This window comes from Callospermophilus lateralis, unplaced genomic scaffold, assembly GCF_048772815.1.
Source record: "Callospermophilus lateralis isolate mCalLat2 unplaced genomic scaffold, mCalLat2.hap1 Scaffold_52, whole genome shotgun sequence".
Lineage (NCBI taxonomy): Eukaryota > Metazoa > Chordata > Mammalia > Rodentia > Sciuridae > Callospermophilus > Callospermophilus lateralis.
This window is the reverse complement of record NW_027514454.1, coordinates 3222424-3244354: the sequence shown is the minus strand read 5'-3', so window position 1 is coordinate 3244354 and position 21931 is coordinate 3222424. Positions and strand designations below refer to the sequence as shown.

The 21931-nt window shown below is 36.0% G+C and overlaps 1 pseudogene; it reads left to right on the top strand.

Annotated features, from left to right (window-relative positions):
* The window catches only part of LOC143390289 (leucine-rich repeats and immunoglobulin-like domains protein 1), a 79333-nt pseudogene that overhangs the window by 32246 nt on the left and 25156 nt on the right, over window positions 1-21931 (top strand).

Below are 21931 nucleotides of genomic sequence, written 5' to 3'. Positions count from 1 at the left end.
TAATGATTTTAAACATCTTACAAACAGCAATTTGTTTCTTCACTCAAGCTTAACCAAATTTTGATAGAGTAAGTTCAGTTTTTAACATAATATATGTCACTTGGATGGTAAAATAGCATCTAATTATATGTTCAGTATCTGATGAGAGTCCAGAGGTAGGATGCCAAATATTTTAAGTTGTGGGTTTCGGTAGCAAGATTTGCCAACTGGAGTATATAATGAAATATATAATGAGATAAGCCTAATGGATTTACAGGAAACATAGAATTGATGAAGAGGTCTAGGCTCAATAGAAAAAAGATGAAAGGTCAGAGAATTGCTGATAGAGTGTGCAAAAAGGGAGATGCCCAAAAACTGAAGAGAAGACAATGAGTGACAAACATCACCAAAGAAAGTGGGTAAGGAATGAGGTACTGAAATATAAAGCATCAGAAAAGGGATAGTTTGGGGGATGGCAGGTTTTAGGGTGTGGCCATGGGAGTAGATGGATGAAAGAAATGGAGAAAAGCAAGTAACTGTGATTGTATCTTGACATGGGTGGAAGATGGTGAGGTTTAGTGGTGCTGTCAAAGCTTTAAGTCATGTGTGAATATTTTCAAAAATCTGAAAATTACCCCAGTTTGGGATCAAATGGGAAGTAAATCTCAGTAACAGGGTATATGAATCTGATTTAATAATCAGCCTACAATCCCCTATAGAAGGAGGAACAAGGAATTGCTTAGAAGTGAAGGAATGAAGACAGGATGCAGCTCTGGCTTAATCAAAAAGAGATGGCCATACTTCAGGCAAGGACTTGTGAGCCTGGGGTGGACAGATTGAGTGTGAGGTGGAGTTCAGTGGAATAAAATGGGAAGAAATAGCTAGGGGCTCAAAAGAACAAAGATTTGGAAACACAAGTCCTTGGTTGAGAATAATAGAAATGGAAAAGGAACTACACAGGCTCAGGCTAATGAAAGAGGTGATTAAAGCCAGGGATAAAGGTCTTGATGGTAGTTGATTTTCAAACTCTTTCTAGAGCTTGAATGTTAAAATGTTTCCCTATTGATGCAGACAGGAGTACTCAGCTCTACAAGCCAGACAATAATCTCTGCCCAGTGGCTTACTTTCTGCCTTAAAATATGAGACCTCTTAGGAGGGAAATAGGCATAGCCAGGTAAGAGTCATGGTGACACATTTAGAGTTCTTCTGTTTTCATACAAACAGATTTGCAGACAAAGGAGTGCTATCTTATGTAGGGACTGCCAGGTGGAATCATCTTGGGCATTAGCTGGATCAGTTGATGTTAATAGGTGTTTGTCAGCTTTCCAATGCTGTAACCAAATAACTGAGATAATCTTCATTAATAAGGAAAGTTTTATTTGGCTCACAGTTTCAGATGGTTGCATGGCCCCATGGCTTTTGGGCCTGAGGTGAGGCAGTCCATCATGGTGGGAATATGAAGCACTCCTGCACGTTTGCCAGAGAGCCAAGAGAGACAAGAAAAGTCTGGGATATCAATATACCCTCCAAGGGCATTTCTCCAATGACCTAACTTCCCTCCAATAGGCCCCACCTCCTAAAGGGTCCACCATCTCCCTGAAACACTAAAGGCTGATAACCACAATTCTTTAAGACATAGGCTTTTGGTGAACATTTATCCAAGTGATAACTATGGGTTTAACTTGTGTTTGGATTCAGGGTTAATCCCATTCTTAGCATGGATCTGAGGTGAATTCAAAGTTGACCAGAAGTGGTAAATGGAGAGTTGGAAGAATGTAGAAAGAAAAGATAAGTTGTCTTGCAATTTTTCCTGTACACAGGAAACTCAAATTCTATATAACCATGAGAAGCCACAATACTGAAATCAGATCCCTATCACTTTTGGCAAGAATTTATAAAAATTTTCAAAATCTAGCTCCCTTGAACTGCATGACCAGATAAAATTGAGGCAGCAGGTCAAAGAGTGGCACAGATCAATATAATTGTGGCTATGAACACATTGACAATCTAAGTCATTTAGGTGCAAGTCCTTAAAAATAATTGCAAAACAGTGTATGAATTTTAGAGACAGTCTATTTTACCTACTGAAAAAGAGCAAGTTTATTCTCTCCAATAGAGAGAGAAGTTTGAGGCAGACACAATTTACCTCTTTCACCTATCTACTTTGGACAAAAATCTGCAGAGACTGATGATGAATGCTGAGGATGGGAGCCTTGTTCTAACCAGATGAGGACACATGGATCTTTAATGTTTCCCACAGGTACAGAGGCAGGCTCTAAAGACAGGTATCCTGGATATATCCTCAGTGTCCAGAGTATCTTTCAGAGCATGGAATCTTTCAGAGTACAACAAACCAAACAAACACCATCACCAAGTTCAAGAAAAGAAAAGAAGGGTAACCTGGAAAATGCTTAGATCACAAGTGACCTTTTAAAACCAATAAAAGATGAATGTGCTATATAAAGACTCAATAATAACAATGCAAACAGCAACCAAATGTTCCAGAGGACAATGGCATCATGACATTAATAATATACTAACAGGCTGGGAACATAGGTCAGCTTTTCTTTGTGTGGAGTGATTTTTCTCTTTGCTTTTAATGATATGAGGTAAGCTCATAATTTTTATTCTCAATGGTAGATTTTGCTCCCAAATTAGTTATGTAACCTGATGCTCTATTGAGGTACCAGTGTTTTTCAACTAATATTTTAAGCAAAAGGAAAGTGAAATGACCTGTACACTTCCAAATTCGTTATATTTTTCCCATTTGGGGATATACTTCTATATCTCAGAACATATCTCCATTGTTAAACAGCACATGCCTAATTGCATTAATGAAGGTATGTATTTTATTATATATTTATAATTGTGGATTTCACTTCACTTACAGTAGCTATATATTAGTACTGAATTTATTTCCAAGTGGTTTTTCATCAGTCAAATGACTCCTTTAAAAATTCCAACTCATAACACAAGTATTGTAACATTCTAAATTTCCTAGACTCAGAGTATTGAGATAAAGAATCATCTTTGACCAAGTCTGTTGGAGGCCATGTATATAATATATAATTATATATAAATATATATTTATTCTAGTTATTAAGGCAGAGAGGACACTCTTTCAGAAACTCCTGTGTGGAATACCCCCACCCCCACCTCCACAACAAGAATGCCTGGATCATGCTGTCCTAACTCACAGCCTTAGGATCAAAGAGCCTCCTGGAGATGGGCGTCACCTGCCAAAAGCCAAATAACCTGTTTATTGTGGCATCCCTGCCACCTAAAGAAGCAAGCACCAAGAAAAGACTCCTCCCACATGGAAACCTTATACATACTGATACCCTTTGATCTGTACCACTATAAATAAAGCAGGCACAGGCTTCTTCTTTGTTAGAAGCTAGACCCTTCTAGTAGGCTCAACTGGCCATGCCCCTGCTTTACATATATTCTTGCCTGTTTGTCTTTAATTTCTTGATATATTAGTTTTATAATTTTTATTGCACAGCCAGCCCATTACTCCTAGGGGTACCCACCCTCCTCGCCCACGCAGGACATGAGCAAGTCAAGTCTACACAAATTGCAAATAAAAGGAAGCCTAATAGAGGCTTCATTCAAACATCTGGGTTTAAGATATCAAAAGAAAATCATAGAGGGCTGGGGTTGTGGCTCAGGGGTAGAGCATTCATCTAGCATGATTAAGCCCTGGGTTTGATCCTCAGCACAACATAAAATAAATAAATAAAATAAAGGTATTGTGTCCAACTACATCTAAACACCATTAAAAAAAGAAAAATAAAGAAAGAGAAAACTGTAGAGGTTGTAAAGGAAGAACACCATTGCTGGCTCGTACAAAATTTTCCTACAGTCCCATATTAATCTTTGTGGAATTCCACTAGGGAATATTAAGGACAAATTGAAAAAAGCAGAATCTGCAATGAAACCTAAAGGGTGGGATATAAGCTAAAGGAGATGTGAAGTCTAGAAAGGATTAGCTACTGAGCACCCAGAATGTGATAATGAGCAAAGTCCATCTGAATTCAGCAAGTTCATGTGCTACAAGCAGAGTGGAAGGCACCTTGGCTTTACATTTTCCTTTAATGCAGACTCTTAATATACTGCATGATATGTTGGCATGTTGGCCTATTTTAAAAATTAGACACCAAAGAATTTGAGTATTATTCTGTTAAAATTGGAGTGCACACAGAAAAGAGTGTTTGAGCAGGAGAAATAAAATGAAAATTTCAGGACTCTTTATGTGGCAATAAGCTATAGGCTCAACTTCAGGCCAACTTTGAACAGTTAAAGGCAATATTCAAAAGAGAAGGAGTGAAAGCCTGACTTGAATAAATTGAATAAATTAGTATATACATGGAAAAATAAATTGATCTTTGAAGAAGAATTGGAATAAATTAGCAGCTTGTTAGAAATAAGGGGTTTCTGATTAGTTAATTAACTCTTTGGTAATTCTTAGAAATACATTCAATAATTATGAAATATACTATAGAACACTTTTTAACCTAACTGCTGAATTTTCTACCTGGGGCCCAAAGTCAGTTTAATGACATTAAACTCGCCAGGAGGTGAGTATGCCTCATGCACAAGCATCAATCAAATAATAAAAATGTAGAGATTTTCAGAGAATAATAAGCAATAAAATGTGCATTATTAGCTCAGCCAAGTATGTATATAGTGTTTCCTTTGTTTCTTCTTTCCCCTGCCGCTACATATTTGGTTTGTGATTCTTTGTGACATCTATTGGAATGCCTGGAGACAAGACCCAGCTTTCCCTTCAGATTGTCCAACATTATTGATACCTGCCTGTGGTATACAGGCTCTGGTCTTCAGAGCTGTGCAGTTTCTCACCGATCTCAGCAATAGGTTATCAAACTTAACACATCACATCTTTGCTGATTTCTGATGTGAGCAAATGGATCTTAATGACTTTCTAAAGCATAGACTCACTTCCATTACCATTTAATTTTTTTTTTGAAAGAGAGAGAGAGAGGATTTTCTTTTTAATATTTATTTTTTAGTTTTCAGAAGACACAGCCTCTTTGTTTGAATGTGGTGCTAAGGATCGAACCCGGGCCGCACACATGCCAGGCGAGCACACTACTACTTGAGTCACATCCCCAGCCCACCATTACCATTTTTTGAGACCTTTGCTCCCATTTAAAATCCTAAAGAGTTATCTGCCCCATCACCTCCATTCCCAATTCTTCGTCATGTATATATTCTTGTCCTACACTCAAACAGGACAATGTTGCCCTTATCTACAAAAATTTACCAAACATCATTTGGTTTGGGACTTGGAATGCTCATTTAAATCAATTAAAAACATTTCCTGTTTCCTAGTGAAGTGAAATTTAAATTCTAGGTCACTTGGGGAGGTAATTTAAGGAGCTGGCTGTCCCCCAGCACTGGGATCATGGCAGGAGACCTTAGATAGCTCCCTGCAGTTGTTTTGCCTCTTCTGTTGGATGGCCATGTCATTGATAGATGGTGCCTTGAAGGTTGTGTATGCACTGTGCTATTGTAAATGTCGTGGGCACTAAACCATGAGTGAGCTTCATTTTTGTTCTATTTATTTTGGAATGGACAAGACATTATTTTCTGTTTCTCGAAACAATACTGCCAGACCTCTGAAACTGATTGGAAAGTGAGATTTGGGCCTTTTATATCTGCATTGTTAGGAAGTATAACCACAGGGTTCCTAAGAGGTCACTTTACAAATTCATCCATTCATAAAAGGCATCACCTGATTCTGCCTAGCTTTATTTGACTTTTTGAACTGTAGAATATTTTGTTTCCTGCCCAAATGGAAAAATGAGACCAAAGAAATGCCCAAATAAAGATTTCTTAGTAGAAATCAGTTTGGATTGAACTATTATTTCTCACGGTCGTTAGCAATAGCCACCTGTCTCAGAGAAGAGACTGAATTCTTCTAATGGAACTTAGCTGGAGCAGCCTAAAGCTATGACTTGAACAACAGTCTGTTTGTCTCCCTTATTCCTTCCCAAGGGTGGTCTGGCATGAACTGTGCTTTCAAGAGACATTAGTTTCTAGCATGCCAAAGCCCAGGTCCCTTCATTTAAAATGCTTTCTGAACACTATTTTACATAAGACCTTTTGAATAATTTGAAAAATGTTGGCTGTAGCAGAACTAGGCATGGTTTAATTTTACCATAAGATGCTTCAGAGCAGAGTGGAGAAAACTTCAGATCTGGCTCCATTGTTTGTAACAGGGATGCTTCCTCTTGTTTATTTTGGGGAGTGTGGGCCAGGCTATTCCAGAGGTTCTCCTGAATTCCTTCTTCCTTTATATTTCTACATTGAATGTTCTGTTTCTGCACCTATATTTTTGGTGAAAATTGTCAGAATCAAAATGCAGCCACTTGCTGGGTGCTGTGGTGCACACCTGCAATCCCAGAATTTTGGGAGGCTAAGGCAAGAGGATCACAAGTGCAAGGCCAGCCTCAACAACTTTACAAGGCCCTAAACAACTTAGTGAGACTCTGTATCAAAGTTAGAAAAAAAAAAGTTAAGGGGGATGGGGATGTGGTTCAGTGGTTAATTACATCTGGGTTCAATCCCTGGTACTGTGATAGTAGGTGCAAATGTGACTCCATTTTGTTTTATGACTTCATCCTGTAAAACAACCATGCCAAGTAGAAGAGTAATGATTGGAGCAAGATGTTCTTTTCCTTTTGCTATAGAAACCTTTAAGAACACGGAACTACCTAATGGGGTATTTTGTTTCTGTAACTAGGGTAACAGGGCTCTGTTTCTGTAACTGGGGTGACTGGGCTAACTGTGATTGGTTAGGCTTTCCTCCGCTTGACTGCACTGTCCCGCTTCTGTTACCTGGCTTGCTTGCATTGGCTAGGCCCCCTGAACATCCCTTTTGCGGTTTTCAGGCTTATAAGGAGTGCCCTTGCAATTGTTCAGGGCTGATCAGGGGAACAGCTTTATGTTCTGGTCAGCCGCCACTGGTGTGCTTCAATAAAGGCTTGATTCGATTATACATGAGTGGTCTGGAAGTCCGTTTATGAAACCCTGGGACAAAGCTTTAACTATAACAGTACAAAAAATAAAAAATAAAAAAGCCTCCCATGATAATTTCCTTAGCATTTCACAGCTTTCGCCAACCACGATATTGCAAAGCCAAAGGCATTAATTTAGTCTTTTATTTTAAAACACCATATCTCACTTAACTACCAGCTAAAAATTCACTCCAAGATTCTGTGGCTTTTTATTGCCTTGCTTGTCAGCTATTTCTCATTAAATTTCTGTTGCCAGAGGAGTTAAATATCCTGGATATTTCTGTTGCCAGAGGAGTTAAATATCCTGGATACCTGGAGTCTATAATTTTATTTAATTTCCCAGTAAGCAACTGCAGAGTTATTTCTGATTTTTTGCAGTTCACAAGTTTTCGATCATACCCAACTTTAAATCCTCTTTCCTTCTTTCTTCTTTTTTTTTTGTTTTATGGATCCTAAGTTTATTCATTCTGTTGTGCTGTTACTTTTTTTGTACCAGTCCTTAGGCTACTATGAGCCAATAGCAGGACAAATCTTCAAACCAAATCCTTCTCCATTATGTAAATAAAATGAATAACATTGAATTCATTATCTCACCTTTTTGATACATCACCTATAAAATAAAACTTTGTAGGTTGCTAAACCACACCATCAAATTCCTGTTCTGATAACCTGCCCATACTGATTACCAAACATCTCTTCTTACCCAACTCAACCCTTGCAGCAATTCTGCTCTTCCAGATATATGCATAGAAATGGTTTGAATAGATTTCATGTCCATAAATAATTATATTTAGCATATACACAGAATTTTATGATTCCACCCTTACTTATGAATTAATTTGCTATAGTAGATTTAATAATTCCCATTACCAACGTTTTATGCTTGGATGAAATAACATTCAGAGAATAACATTTCAAATTGCCAAAACTAGATTCTGCCTCTGTAAATACATTCATTTTTTAAGTTCTGAAACATGTATTTTCCCTAGTCTGCTTTGAAAAGCAAATGCAGATTTAACTTTTACCAATATACTCAATTTTAATTCCTTTACTTCAAATGACATTCAATTTTGGCAGATAAATATGACTTTCCAGTTATTTCAAAAAATTAATTTAATTACATGATTTCACAGCTGAAATCTATTGGAGTTCTTTGTTTTTCTAACCCAGGGAACATAAGTGCAGAGAGAGTTCAAATTACTTGTTAAGTTACACACTCTTGGGGCTGGGGATGTGGCTCAAGCGATAGCGCTCTCGCCTGGCATGCGTGCAGACCGGGTTTGATCCTCAGCACCACATACAAACAAAGATGTTGTGTCCGCCGAGAACTAAATAATAAATATTTAAAAATTCTCTCTCTTTCTCCCTCCCCCACTCTCTCTTTCTCCCATTCTCTCTTTAAAAAAAAAAGTTACACACTCTTATTGAAGTACATCTACTATGTTTCATAGGCTAAAACAGTATTTAGGTATCCAACTACCTTTTATTACTTATTCACACTTGGAGAAATTATTATCAAATATTATCTACATCATTCTTTATATGCTTCTTTTGAAATTATATTTGATAAATTCTCATAAAATATTATCTACATTATTCTTTATATGCTGCTTTTGAAATTATATTTATCTACACATTGTATTACATATATGATATTATTTTTGTTGTATCATGTATTGGATTTATATATTTGTGAATTGTAAAGACTCAGAACACAAGATCTACATTTTCAAAATTGTTCAAGACACTTCTAATACTAAAACTTATCAATAGACATAATTTAAATAAAGCATGTGTTTCTGAGATCAAAATATTTTAAAAATCACCAGATTATATTTATCATAAAATGTTGAAAAGACATGGAAATACCAAATCAAAAGTTTAAGATCACCCTCAATTCTCCCCTTCAAATAAAACCTTTATAAAACTTTGGTTTTACTCAATGTTTTGCCTAGTAAAGAGCAGCTTTTTGCACATACTAAGAATCAATGGACATTAGAAAATGAATGAATGATGGATGTCAATCCATGTGAATTCTAAACGAAAATTAGATCAATGTATATGTATTTTTTTAACTTGTCCTTTTTTCACTTAAAATATCCCTAGCAATTACATATATTCAGTATCTTCATGCAATACAATTTTTATAGGTGAATCATGTTCAAGTCATTCAATTGAGTGAGTTACCTCATTTTAAATCTATGAGAAGAGATTAACATTTTTTGAATTAGTATGACATACCTCTCCCTGACATTGCCCTGCTTCAAACCTCTACTGGATCTTTAAAAGTCCAGGAGTCTTCACAATTGGAGATGATGTGTCCATCTGGCCCTATTGCCTCTTCACTTTGTCTGTTGACCCAAACCCAATTTCTTCCAGAGAAATTATGTACCATTTCCCAGGAGTGACTCCACACTCTCAATTTTTGGTCCCTAAAGCACCCTCCTCCTTCCACCAGGAATGCTAGTCCTACTCCTCATCTTAGAACACATGTGTAGCCTTCCAAATCCAAATCCAAGATTTTATTACTAAATTCTGTATCACAGTGATCCTCAGGAATCAGCATAAACCACACAGAACAAGAAGTTGAGTAGAGATGAGGAGAACTGAAGTTTTAGGTCAATTCAGGAGAAAGAAAAGAACATTTTGGTTTGAGTGAGCAGCCAACCCTCTAGACAGGGTTATTTTCCTGTTGTCCATGAACAAGAAAAAGCCATCTAAAGCAGCACATTCTTTTCTTCTCTTAAGGAAACAGTGGAATTCAATTACTCTCTTCTGAGGCCCCGAGTGATTGGAGAATGGATTGGTAGAGAAGAAAACGATGCTGATCCACTAGCTGTTGGAATTCTGCAGCCCCCAGTTTCAAGAAGTAAAAATGGCCAATGGGAAAGTGAAGACAGTGGCTCTAGCCCTGCAGGAAGGTAAGCAGAGATGCCTTCCAGGATTCTATGACTGGTCACTAAAAGATGAATGAAAAATAAACCCAAGTGCAGGATTTTGATGAGATACCTCATAGTAATTTTATATAGAAAAACTGGTAAGCTTTGTGTGGGATAAAACATTTAGCTAGATTTAATTTTACCATGATGTGTGTGTGTGTGTGTGTGTGTGTGTGTGTGTGTGTGTGTGTTTGTGTATGCTTCAAAACATCACATCACACATAATAAGTACATAGTTTTACATGTCAACTTAGAGTGTCATTAGGCTTGCTCTTGGTTTGGGTGTTTTTCTTCACATCTAGGTGGTTACCATCTTTTTGCTACTAAAACCAAAAGGGAAAATAGTTTCAAGGTTATAAGCTGTTAGTCAAGACCAACTATAACACTGGGCAGCAAGTGGCTGGCTGTTAAGACTTGGAGAGGGGATTCCTGAGGTATTAGAATGATGTAGTTCATCATCAGGAAGAAAAAAAAAACTTAAATGCCTAATATAGTGTAAGAAGTAGAGTAAATGTGAAATATAAGAAAATAGAAATCTTGCTTTAGAACTATTTAGGTTTATAGTTGAAAACTATGATTGAATATAATTATCCATAATATATTTAATTTTTAAAACTATTCTAAACTTGCAAGTACATATAACACTTACTCAGAGCCCTGATGCCCAAATGGTGGCAAGTTTGCCTTAAGCATCCTTATTCTGGTACAAGTGAAGTAATGTTGAAATGACCAGATCATATTTATTAGGTAGAGCATATTCAAGATTATCTTGTTTTTGTTGTTGTTGTTTTTGTAATATCATTTTGAGAGTGCAACTCAAAGCAAAATGAAAACTTCAAGGAAGCTGAGGTGGAAAGCATTATGGGAGGCGTGGCTGACACCAAATTGAGAAAACAGATTTAAATATTCATAATTAAAATGTACCAGAAACTTGTAATAGGAACTTTCTATGTCATTAGCTGACCACCACAAAAACCTTGCTCCTATGCATAAATCAGCCACACTAAATTTGTATTGCCTCTGTTAAATTTAGCAGCAGCCCATAAACACTTTTTTCTCAAAGAGAAAACCATTTTCTACATGTAATAGCTTTCAGAGTTTCTTTGCTTTGACTTATAACTTGGGTGGAGGGAAAGAAGTTCAAAATACTCATTAATGTGCTTCAGACATATAGAAAATTGATTCTATTTCCATGAGAAATAACTTTTAAATAATATAAATAGTTGACGTGTCTCATGTAAGGAGGAGAAAAACATTTTTAAAAATCCATTTATCTTCTTCTGTGAAACGCCAGATCAATTTCACCTATCAATGAGGGTAATTTTATTTTTAATATAAGACTTATAACACCCACTAGACCTTTATCTTTATTCATTGGTAGATATTGAGTTCTTAAATGTAAAATAGAGAAATGTCAGCTTTCATTTTATTTTTATTTAATCATAATAATAATCATGGCTATCTTACTGCTTCTATGTTCTTCCTTGCTTCAGTGAGGAAGCTCTTATTCTCTTTGGAATGCTGAATAAAGGGGAATCCAAATTGAATCATTTTCTGCAATCCTAATTGAATACCTTCCTCAGAAAACTCATTATTATTAGTAGTAGTATTAGGGATTGAAACCAGGGGTGCTTATCCACTGAGGCTCATCCCCATTCTTCTTTTATTTATTTATTTTTTTAAAATTTTGAGACAGGGTCTCCTGAAGTGGCTCAGGGCCTTATTAAGTTACTGAGGCTGGCTTTGAACTTGCAACCCTCCTGTCTCAGCCTCCTGAGTCATTGAGATTACAGGCATGCAGTCTATGAAGAGCTTTCAAATATTTGTCTTGGAAAGTAGCTTTCACTTTTATTTTTCTTTGTGTTTAAGTTATGGGTTCACACATACTTATGAATATAAGAAAGTGGTCAAGTTCTACCTTGATGTTCCATTAGAGCAGAAAAAATATGTGCACATCTGAAATACATGTAGAGAACAGTGGTAAATTCTGTTAGAAACTACATTTCTCCCTTTTTTCTAATTCAAGACAGAATTCCTGTGTTTTTGCTACTAGCTCACACAGAATTCAACTTGATTTGGATGAATAAGAAAGTGATGTAGATAAATTTTTAATGGCTGTAGAGTCTGTACCTATAATATTAGTCTTTCCCCTTAAATAGTAATGAACATGTACAATAATTTAGCCTTATTAAACATTAGCAGGCTGAATGATATTCTAGACTCCTCAAAGAAAATTTGATTTTCAAGCCTGACTTCATCCATTTTTCTTTCTCCCACTGGGGCTTGCATATGGTTGTTGTCAATTGGCTTCTGTTAAAGAAGTGATGGAGGTAAGGACTGTTACTAGACATCTGCAAGGTAAAACTTATTCACCAGCTTATTAACTTATTGTCTATCTTTAGTTGTTGCCCATATCCCTTGCACATTTTTTCCTACCATCTATTGTTCATATTTTTTTCTGAATTGTTGTTATTACAATACTCCATATTTAGCAAGTAGCCAACTTTCCCTTTCATGCAGAATGATAGAAACATGACAGGCTGAATTGTCACTCTTAAAGAGAATTAAATAGATGTTATACTAAACCTTGAGAGTCTTATGGGTAGAAACTTACCTGAAATATTTTCCTAGAGAATTTTTTAAAATAACGTATGTCAATTAAACTTTTTTCCTTAGCCCCCCTCCCCCAAGTATGGCATTGTACAAAAAGGTTCAACAATTTTGGAATGTGTAACTGACACCTCTAATGGTTCAGTGCTGGTTAAAGTGAAGGCAGTTGCAAGGGTACTATGGAGAAACTAACAGAAAAGAACAGGAGACACTAATGTGACATCCATGACCCCTAGCCAGTCTCTGGATGGGACTTAAGAGCTCTGTAAATCTCTTAAATTCCATGCAAAATTTTGTATTTTGTGTTGATGGACATTTTTCCACCTATTCTTTCTTTGACTTTCAAATTCATAATTGAGAGAGCTTTAAAAAAAGAAATTTAAAAAACCCTAAACAAGAGAAGAAAGGGTGTTTATAAAAGTGAGGGGGATGTGTTGGGGAATGCTTCAAGACTTCCTGTGTTTGTCAGATACCACCTATTATAGACAACCTGTAGCTTGTCTGGACAGTTAGTGGGAAAGCATATATACCTACTGCACATGAAGAGTTATAAAAAATAATCACATGTTAACAAAAATAAATGTAAACAAAAATTTTCATAATCTTATATAATCTTATTTTAAACCATCTTAATTAGACATTGCAATAGCTGTGTAATGAATTTCCTAAAATAACTTGTTAAATCTTAATGTTAATTTGTAAATAGGTTCATCAAGCCTTGAAAACCTAATGAGGCTCCTTTGAAGCTGAACCACATTACTAAAACAAGAATAATATTCATAAATATTATAGATCCGGTGAAATGGCTTTGTAACTTAGCACTTCTATTTGATTTTAAACATGCCATATAATTAATCTAAATCTTATTATTTAAAAATGTAGGTTAAATGTCCCTATAGAAACTAAATTTTCTTCCTGTTAAGAAGTTTCCCTTTCTTTAAAGTTCAAAATGACTTCTGATATGCCAGTGAATAAAGCTAGGAAATGCTCCCTTTCCAGAGAAACAGACCAGGCAACTTACAAATGTGTGACATAAATTTAAGAGGTACTAGGTCATATGATGGGAAATGAAGCAGGATAAGAAGAACAAAGCAGATCAAAGAGAGGGTACTCTTTTACATGCAAAGACCGAGAGCAAAGAAATTGCCCTACTACTGTCATATTTTGATTATTGTGGACATCATACAAAAAAAATGTAAAAAACAAAAAAGAAAAGTCAAACTTAAGTAATTTAGATACACTCTAACATGAAAATTTTAAGGGTATAAAAGATTGATTAATAGTGGTAAATCTGTCAAAGAAATCCCAAAGAGAAGCCTTAATATCCAAAATATACAAAATTTGTACCTCATGACTAATAAATTTGTTTTAAAACTAGAAATATAAAGCACACACTTATTCCAGAATATCAATGAATTTATTTTCATACGGCTTAAAATTTATTTTAAGGTGTTTAGAAATACATTAATTTATTTGAGTAGAAAAACATGTCTCAGTTCTAATAATTATTTTGCAAAACACAGTACTAGTTATCCATAGACTTCATGTGTGTTAAGCAACATTTGAGGCTTACTCCATATCTAGGTCTTCCAGACCTGTGCTATATTAATGTCAACACCATGTGTTTTCATGAGATTAAAAAAATACTTGCTTCAACCCTCCTGAAATCATCTTGATAATTGCAGGTTGATGCATAGAAGTTATGCATTTATAATCTAACTTTTATTCTTCATCTTCAACATTACTATCTATGTGTTTTTTTTCTTCTTTTTAGTATTAATCTTCCTATTTACCTGGATTTTCTTATCTCTCATGTTGAAGACATATGGATCCCTTTAATTTTGAATTTATGTAATGTGTTTGTAAGAGGGAAAAAAGTAGTTCAAAAAGAAAAAAGTCAACTTGCTAAATATTTATTGAACATTAATAGCAGATAATGTGCTAGATACTGGGTAAGAGTAATGTGAAAGAAAAAAAAACTGTATTCAAAATATTTGCTTCTTTAACATTCAGGAAATGAGAAAGAAAGAGGGAAAGAAAGAAAGAAAGGAAAAGAAAAAGAAGAGTCTTACTTCTGCAATTCAGCTCCCACACTGCTAGGCACATAATAAGCATTTAATAAGTGAACATTCACTAAATTGATTATAAAACATAGTATTTAGCTTTTTTAAGCTCTTCTACATAAAAACCTAAGTACAACAGCTAAGCATGAAACTTTATGATCTTTTCAACTCCCTGGGCTTTAATATGAAGGCAGCCACTTAATTTCTAATTGTAGTTAAGAAAAGAGATAGATTCTTTCTCAAATGCCACGAAGGTGCACTCTACAAGCTCAAGATTTAGTTCTCGGGAGACATCATCCAGATTTCTACCACACAGAGACACTGGGCCAGATTAAATGAATTTTATCAATCTCTGCTCAGGGACAGAGCACGATGCAGAGTGGAGCAAGGTTGGAAACACGGGAGAGACTTTAGACAGGAGGTGGGATATGTGGAGGGGCTGGAAGGGGTTTCACCAGGACTGATAGGCCCACGAGGGCTGAGGTAGGGGAGGTTGGCCACTAAATTTAAACTTTTATGTTTCCATTTAACTCCAGTTTAGAAGTTACCCTTCTAAACCAAAGCAAAATGATTCTTTGAATATATTAACACCAAATGGAAATATTGACTGCTGCTTTTTTTCATAAGGTCTCCCAAAATGTTACCTTTCTTGTTATGTCAGAAGCCATGCAAATCTTCAGGATGCCACCTGGTGTTCTTTGAACACATGATCTATTAAATTACCACTTAGAGACTGCTCTGTGTATTCTCTCTTGATTCAATTTATCTTTTTTTATAATCAACTTTTTAATTTATATATGACAGTGGAATGCATTACAATTCTTATTACACATATATAGCACAGTTTTTCATTTCTCTGATTGTATACAAAGCATATTCACATAAATTCGTGTCTTCATACATGTACTTTGCATAATAACATCCATCACATTTCACCATTGTTTCTAACCTCCTATTGCCTCCTTTCCCCTCCCACCCCTCTGCCCTATCTAGAATTCGTCTATTCCTCCCATGCTTCCTCTCCCTATCCCACTATGATGAGCTTCCTTATATCAGAGAAAACATTCAACATTTGGTTTCTTGGGATTGGCTAACTTCACTTAGCATAATCTTCTCTAACTCCATCCATTTACCTGAAAATGCAATGATTTTATTCTCTTTTATTGCTGAGTAATATTCCGTTGTGTACGTATGCCACATTTTTTAATCCATTCATCTACTGAAGGGTATTTAATTTGGTTCCACAGTTTAGCTATTGTGAATTGTGCTGCTGTAACATTGATGTGGCTGTGTCCCTTTAGTATACTGTTTTTAAATCCTTTGGGAATAGACTGAGGAGAGGGATAGCTGGGTCAAATTGTGGTTCCATTCCCAATTTTCCAAGAAATCTCCATATTACTTTCCATATTGGCTGCACCAGTTTGCAGTCCCACCAGCAGTGTATGAGTGTATCATTTTTTCCCACATCCTCACCAACACTTATTGTTCTTTTTCTTCACAATAGCTGACATTCTGACTGGAGTGAGATGAAATCTAAGATTCGCTTTATCTTTATGAAAGCATTATTATTATCCTTATTGTAGCAATGAGGAAACCAAGTCCCAGAGTGTTTGTTTCTCTGTTCCAAGGTTGGTTACCGGACTCTCTTGGTCCAAATTCTGTGCCCTTAAATGATTTACAGCCTCTCTCTGCACAAGAGTTCCAGGATTGAGAGCTGGAAAAGGGAGGGCCAGATGAAGGCTCTGAGAACCCTTAGATGCTCTTCGAAAGACCTCAGTCCTCTCTTCCTTTTATTTCACTCAACACTGCTCTCTGCATTCTGGCTGCCCACAACATTGTGCGCTCTCTCGCTCTCTCTCTCTCTCTCTCTCTCTCTCTCTCTCTCTCTCTCTCTCTCTCATTAATTACTTAATTCAATCTTAATTAGGTATATATGATAGCAGAACACATTTTGATTCATTGTATATAATTGCATTACAACTTTTCATTTCTCTGGTTGTACACAATATAGCGTTGCACCTTATATGCAGTCATACATGCACTTAGGGTAGTGATGTCCATCTCATTCCAACATCTTTCCTTCCCCCATACCCCCACCCTACCCCACCTTCCCCTGTGCCCAAAGTTTCTCCATTTTTCCCATGCTATCCCCTCCATTATGCATCAGCATCCACTCATCAGAGAGAACATTTGGCCTTTAGTTTTTTGGGATTGGCTTATTTTGCTTAGCATGATATTCTCCAACTTCATCCATTTACCTGCAAATGCCATTATTTTATTTTTTAATGCTGAGTAATATTCAGTTGTGTGTATATACCACACTTTATCCATTCATCTATTGAAGGACATCTAGGTTAGTTCCATAGTTCAGCTATTGTGAATTGAGCTGCTGTAAACATTAATGTGGCCACATTACCATAGTATGCCATTTGTAAGTCCTTTGGGTATAAATCAAGAGTGGGATACCTGGTGAAATGGTGGTTCCATTCCAAGTTTCTAAGGAATCTCCAAACTGCTTTCCAGTTTGGTAGCACCAATGTGCAGTCCCACCAGCAATGTATGAGTGTGTCTTTTCCTCCACATCCTCACCAACACTGTTGTTTGTATTCTTGATAACTGCCATTCTGACTGGCGCGAGATGAAATCTTAAAGTAGTTTTGATTTCCATTTCTCTAGTTGCTAGAGATGTTAAACTTTTTTTATATATTTATTGATCAATTATTTATCATCTTCTGAGAAGTGTCTGTTCAGCTCTTTAGCTCATTTATTGATTGGGTTGTTTGCTTTTTTGAGTTCTGATCCTGGAGATTAATGCTCTATCAGACTTGCATGTGGCAAAAATTCGTTCCCAAAAGGTAGGCTCCCTCTTCACCTTGTTGATTGTTTCTTTTGCTGAGAAGAAGGTTTTTATTTTGAGGCTATTTTCTTGTAATTATGCTATTTTTGCTTCTTTGGTCTTCAGCCTGTGGGGCCAGAGAAGAGGCAGGAGCAGTCTTTGCTTCTCTGCTGCTTACAGATTTTGATCTATCAATTTACCTGCCGCACCACCACCCCTCAAAAAAATTCTCCCTAGAATTGTGGCTTCCAGAATATCATGTTTTCAGCCTGATCATCATCCACATGTTCTTGAAGCCATGCTTGACCATCCCCTCATCTTTTCCCCTTCCCACTTAGGCACTTTCCCTAAATCCTTATCTTCCTGGTGAAATCAATATAAACATCAGTGATTCTTCCCCAAATCTGATCCCTCCTTTCCTTCACCTGCTCTTCATTATTGGTTTTGAATTCCACCTTGTCTGACCCACTCATTCCCTCTATCATATTCTGGACCCTCTCATTATTATTATCTGCCATTGCTATTGTCAATTTTAGGTATCTCACCCTCTCTCAGCCTTTGTCCTTGTTCATTCCTTCTGGAACCCAACTTTTGGGTGTGCCAAGTTTCCATCCTGATAATTTTTGATTGTGTTAAATTTCCATCGCTCCTGACCCACCACCTTGTTCCTTGTTTTTCTCCTTATTCAGCTTTTGCCCATGCCCCACTATTGTAGTCAGTCTCTTGAAGATACCTTCAACTCACTGGACTCTCATTTCCTTTGTCTTAATTTCCTTTTAACAATCCAATTCTTCTTTCTGTGGTGAAACCAGCAAAGGCTGGAGAACCTGTGGCTCCACTGGCTGGCGTCACTGAACTCATGACCTCCCCAATGCAGGTGCACGCTGGAGCTGCTCGGCGAAGTTGTTGCCAGTGGCTGAACAATCCACATATCCACTTTCCTCAGAAATGATTTCACGTCTTCACTTCTCTCTTCAAATCCCAAACTCTTCTCCTCCTCTTCTTCTCTAATGATGACGCTGCTTAGTGTTTCATGGAGGAAATAGGTTCAAAGACTCTTCCTCCACAAGCACCGTCCCAGCACCATGGGTGGGCTTATCTCACCTGTGCCCAAATGGGTGCAGCCCACACTTCCACCCAAACCAAGCCCCTCACTTGGTTCTAGATGCATAGTCTCAGCCACTATGCAAGCTGCTTATTCCCTGTGTCTGCCTCTACTCTCTCTGCTAGATCATTCCCATCAGCATAAAACTCTGATGGGATGCCTCTCTACAAAAGGAAGCCTCCTCCCTGGCCACAGCTGTCAATGCTCTGTTTTTCATTGTTCTTACAGCCAGGCTCCTCACTGCCATTATTTTCTGTTCACTGTCCCCCTCTACTTGTAATCTTTTCCCAAAAGAATTTTATTTCCATCACCTGTTGAAACCACCTTTATCAATGTCAACCAGAAGGCTTTTAATGTCTCCCATTGTCATTCCAATGACTTAACTTCTGCCTTCTGAAATTCCAGCATCAAGACTCCTCAATGCTCATCAAGGCTCAGCCCCCACCTAACAGCAGCATTTGGGAACCTATCAATTGTGTGTTCCGATGTGTTCCTCACAGTTCTTATCTGTAATTATGAAATTCAAGCTGCTCAGAAAACTGAAATGGTTTTCATAACTCATGACAGCAAAACCAGATCTGAACACCGTAGATTCTTTATTTAACCTACTCAGTGGTGATGCTGATACATAATGACATAGAAAACTACTGTAATTGATAGCAAAGTCAAGCCTCAGACCCTCCTTGGAGGTGTCACATAATATACAGTTTATGCAGCTGAGCACATCCAGCCCCAAGGAATCTAGAAAAACAGTTATGGACCTGGAATAGAAATCTAAGATTACATTCAAGAAGATAAATTTATTTGTAACTAGGCATGTTTTGATCATATATTAGCTTTACAATACAATGTTATTTTATGGGAATAAAAATAAACATTGGCATTATGTTTATTTATATCAAATAACATCTTTAAGATAGTATATATCTTAATTTTGCATAAAACATGTAATTTCTAGTTATTGTATATAATTTAGGTAGATAATAATAAATAAACTTGTCAGAATCTTCATAAAACACCTGCTTCAAACAGTAATAGTTGGAGAATTATTATTTATTAATAAAGGGGAAAATATCTATAGAACTATAATTGAACTTTTGCATAAAAACAAAGTAATTTTGTTAAGCATATGATATTATTCAATAAAATATTTTGTTGTCATTTAAGTTTACAGTATAAAATGCAAAATCATAAATGAGAACTTCAGTTGCTCTATTCAACAGGCATATTAATCTATCTACTTTCCATAGTGCTACAGATATTAGCCCTTTTAAATTGTCAAATTGTCTATATAATAGGAAATACTATAATCTACATTACAGACAATGAAAGCAAGAAAAGAAATCTTGTATATATAGAATATCTTTTTATATGTCTTAGTGAAGCATATGTATGTTTTGCTCCTGTATAAATTTCTCTTATTTATTCATTTATTGTGGCATAAGGGATTGAACCCAAGGCCTTGTGCATGCTAGGTAAATGCTGTACCACTGAAATACACCCCTAACTCCCCAACACATAGGAATTTTTTAAATTGAGCCTCACTTTGGAAAATCATTTTTTCAAAAGAAGAAAATGAAATTTTATTTTAGAGAGTTAGCCATCTGTAACACAATGTGTTTTTAATTCAGTGATATCAGTTTTTCCATATAAACATTTAAAATAATTTCTGAGTTTTTTTGTGACAAGATACTACTATATTTAACTGGAAAGAGAAAAATAAGGTAATACTTTGAAAGCTTCACATAAATTTTACATATAAAATATGGAGTCCCAGGGAGAAAAAGAAATGTTCTAAAAATCGTTTTTTTCTAAATCACATTTCTTGATTTAAAGTGTCAATGGTAGTAAAGTACTTTCATTATAATAAATGATGCATGTCTCCATATTTATACATCAGAGGTGTTACATAGTCAATAATGGCAGGTTCAAAATGGTTCCTGGTATAATAACTGCATTAGTTCCACCATTAGGGAAACTGTATAGTGGCATTTTTTACTACATGCAATTAATAATCTTTCTTTTTTTTTTGCATTTTAAAGCAATTAACTCTTTCTCCTCACCTCTAAATCATTAGTGTGGTAGATGTGCCAGATGTAGTCACAGTATCTACATTCAACTTCCATTCAACATTCAATAAACATTTACTGAGCACTTATGTGCTAGGCTGGGTTTGGTCCCGGGGATATAAAAATAAAATAATAATTGTCTTTTTGCAGGAACTTTGCACTCAAAGCACTCAAAATAAAAATGTAAATACATCACTCTAGTGGTGTTTTCTACCTGCAATAATTGGGCTAAGCACCCACTTGCATATAAAGGTGACATTTAATCCAAAAGTGAGGGACAGTGATGAGAGAATGTGTCTTAGACATGCTGATGCCCCTGGTTAGTCCTGAAGGACAAGTAGGAATAAGATTATTGGGTGTCGTGTTGTCATTACTCTTGTAGGTTTGTTCACAGAGATATGGGCTCTTCTGTTATGGTCCTCTGTTTTGGTCAGTAACAGTGAAGGGGGATGAGACCAAGGGATTCTTAAATGAGACACAGGTTACTTCTCAGTGCTGGTATCCCCTACATCTCAACTGCTCTGTTATGACATTTCTTGTTTTCCAACTAGAGGATTGGGTTTTGGAGAATATGTAATGAAGCAATTCATAATTGTCCTTTGTTAATTCTTTTTTTTCATTTAGACATTTTAGTCTGTGTACTGAGCAAGTTTAATATTTCAGTGTGGACTTTCTCTTTGTAATTCCACACATCTCAGCAGAGGTTAGTGGTGGAAGAATAATGTTGGTTTCTAAGTTATAATATTTCCCTGTGATGTACATTTTCTTAGTTTTGAAACTGTTTGTAGAGTAACATGCAAAATACAAATGTTAAGTTCTTGAAAATTTATGTGATATCAAATTTTAGGACATAGGACTATTGTAAGATGCAAGAGAGACATTTGGTATTTCAAATATCTTCTTGAATCTATGATATGTTGTAGAATGAGTATGCTAAAACTTATGTGTTTCTAAGGGTTTAACTTGTTATGTATATCAGGATATAACTGGCTAAAATTTAATTTATCATGCATGGGAAGCACTCTGTAAACCTCATGAGGTAATGCATAAGTCAAAGGTATAATTATTACCTAATATTAATATAAACAATGATTATTCCTCAATAAAATAGGTTGATATAAAGGGAAACATTTTTTACTTGTACTAGTAGATATTAGTAAAAGTGGTGATTCTTATTTCAGCCATGAAAATATCTAGCATTGTTAATATATTATTGATTAATAGTTAATTACTCAGTTGTTTAATTGTATATATGTGGATTTCTTTTTTAACTGTTTTAGGTATATG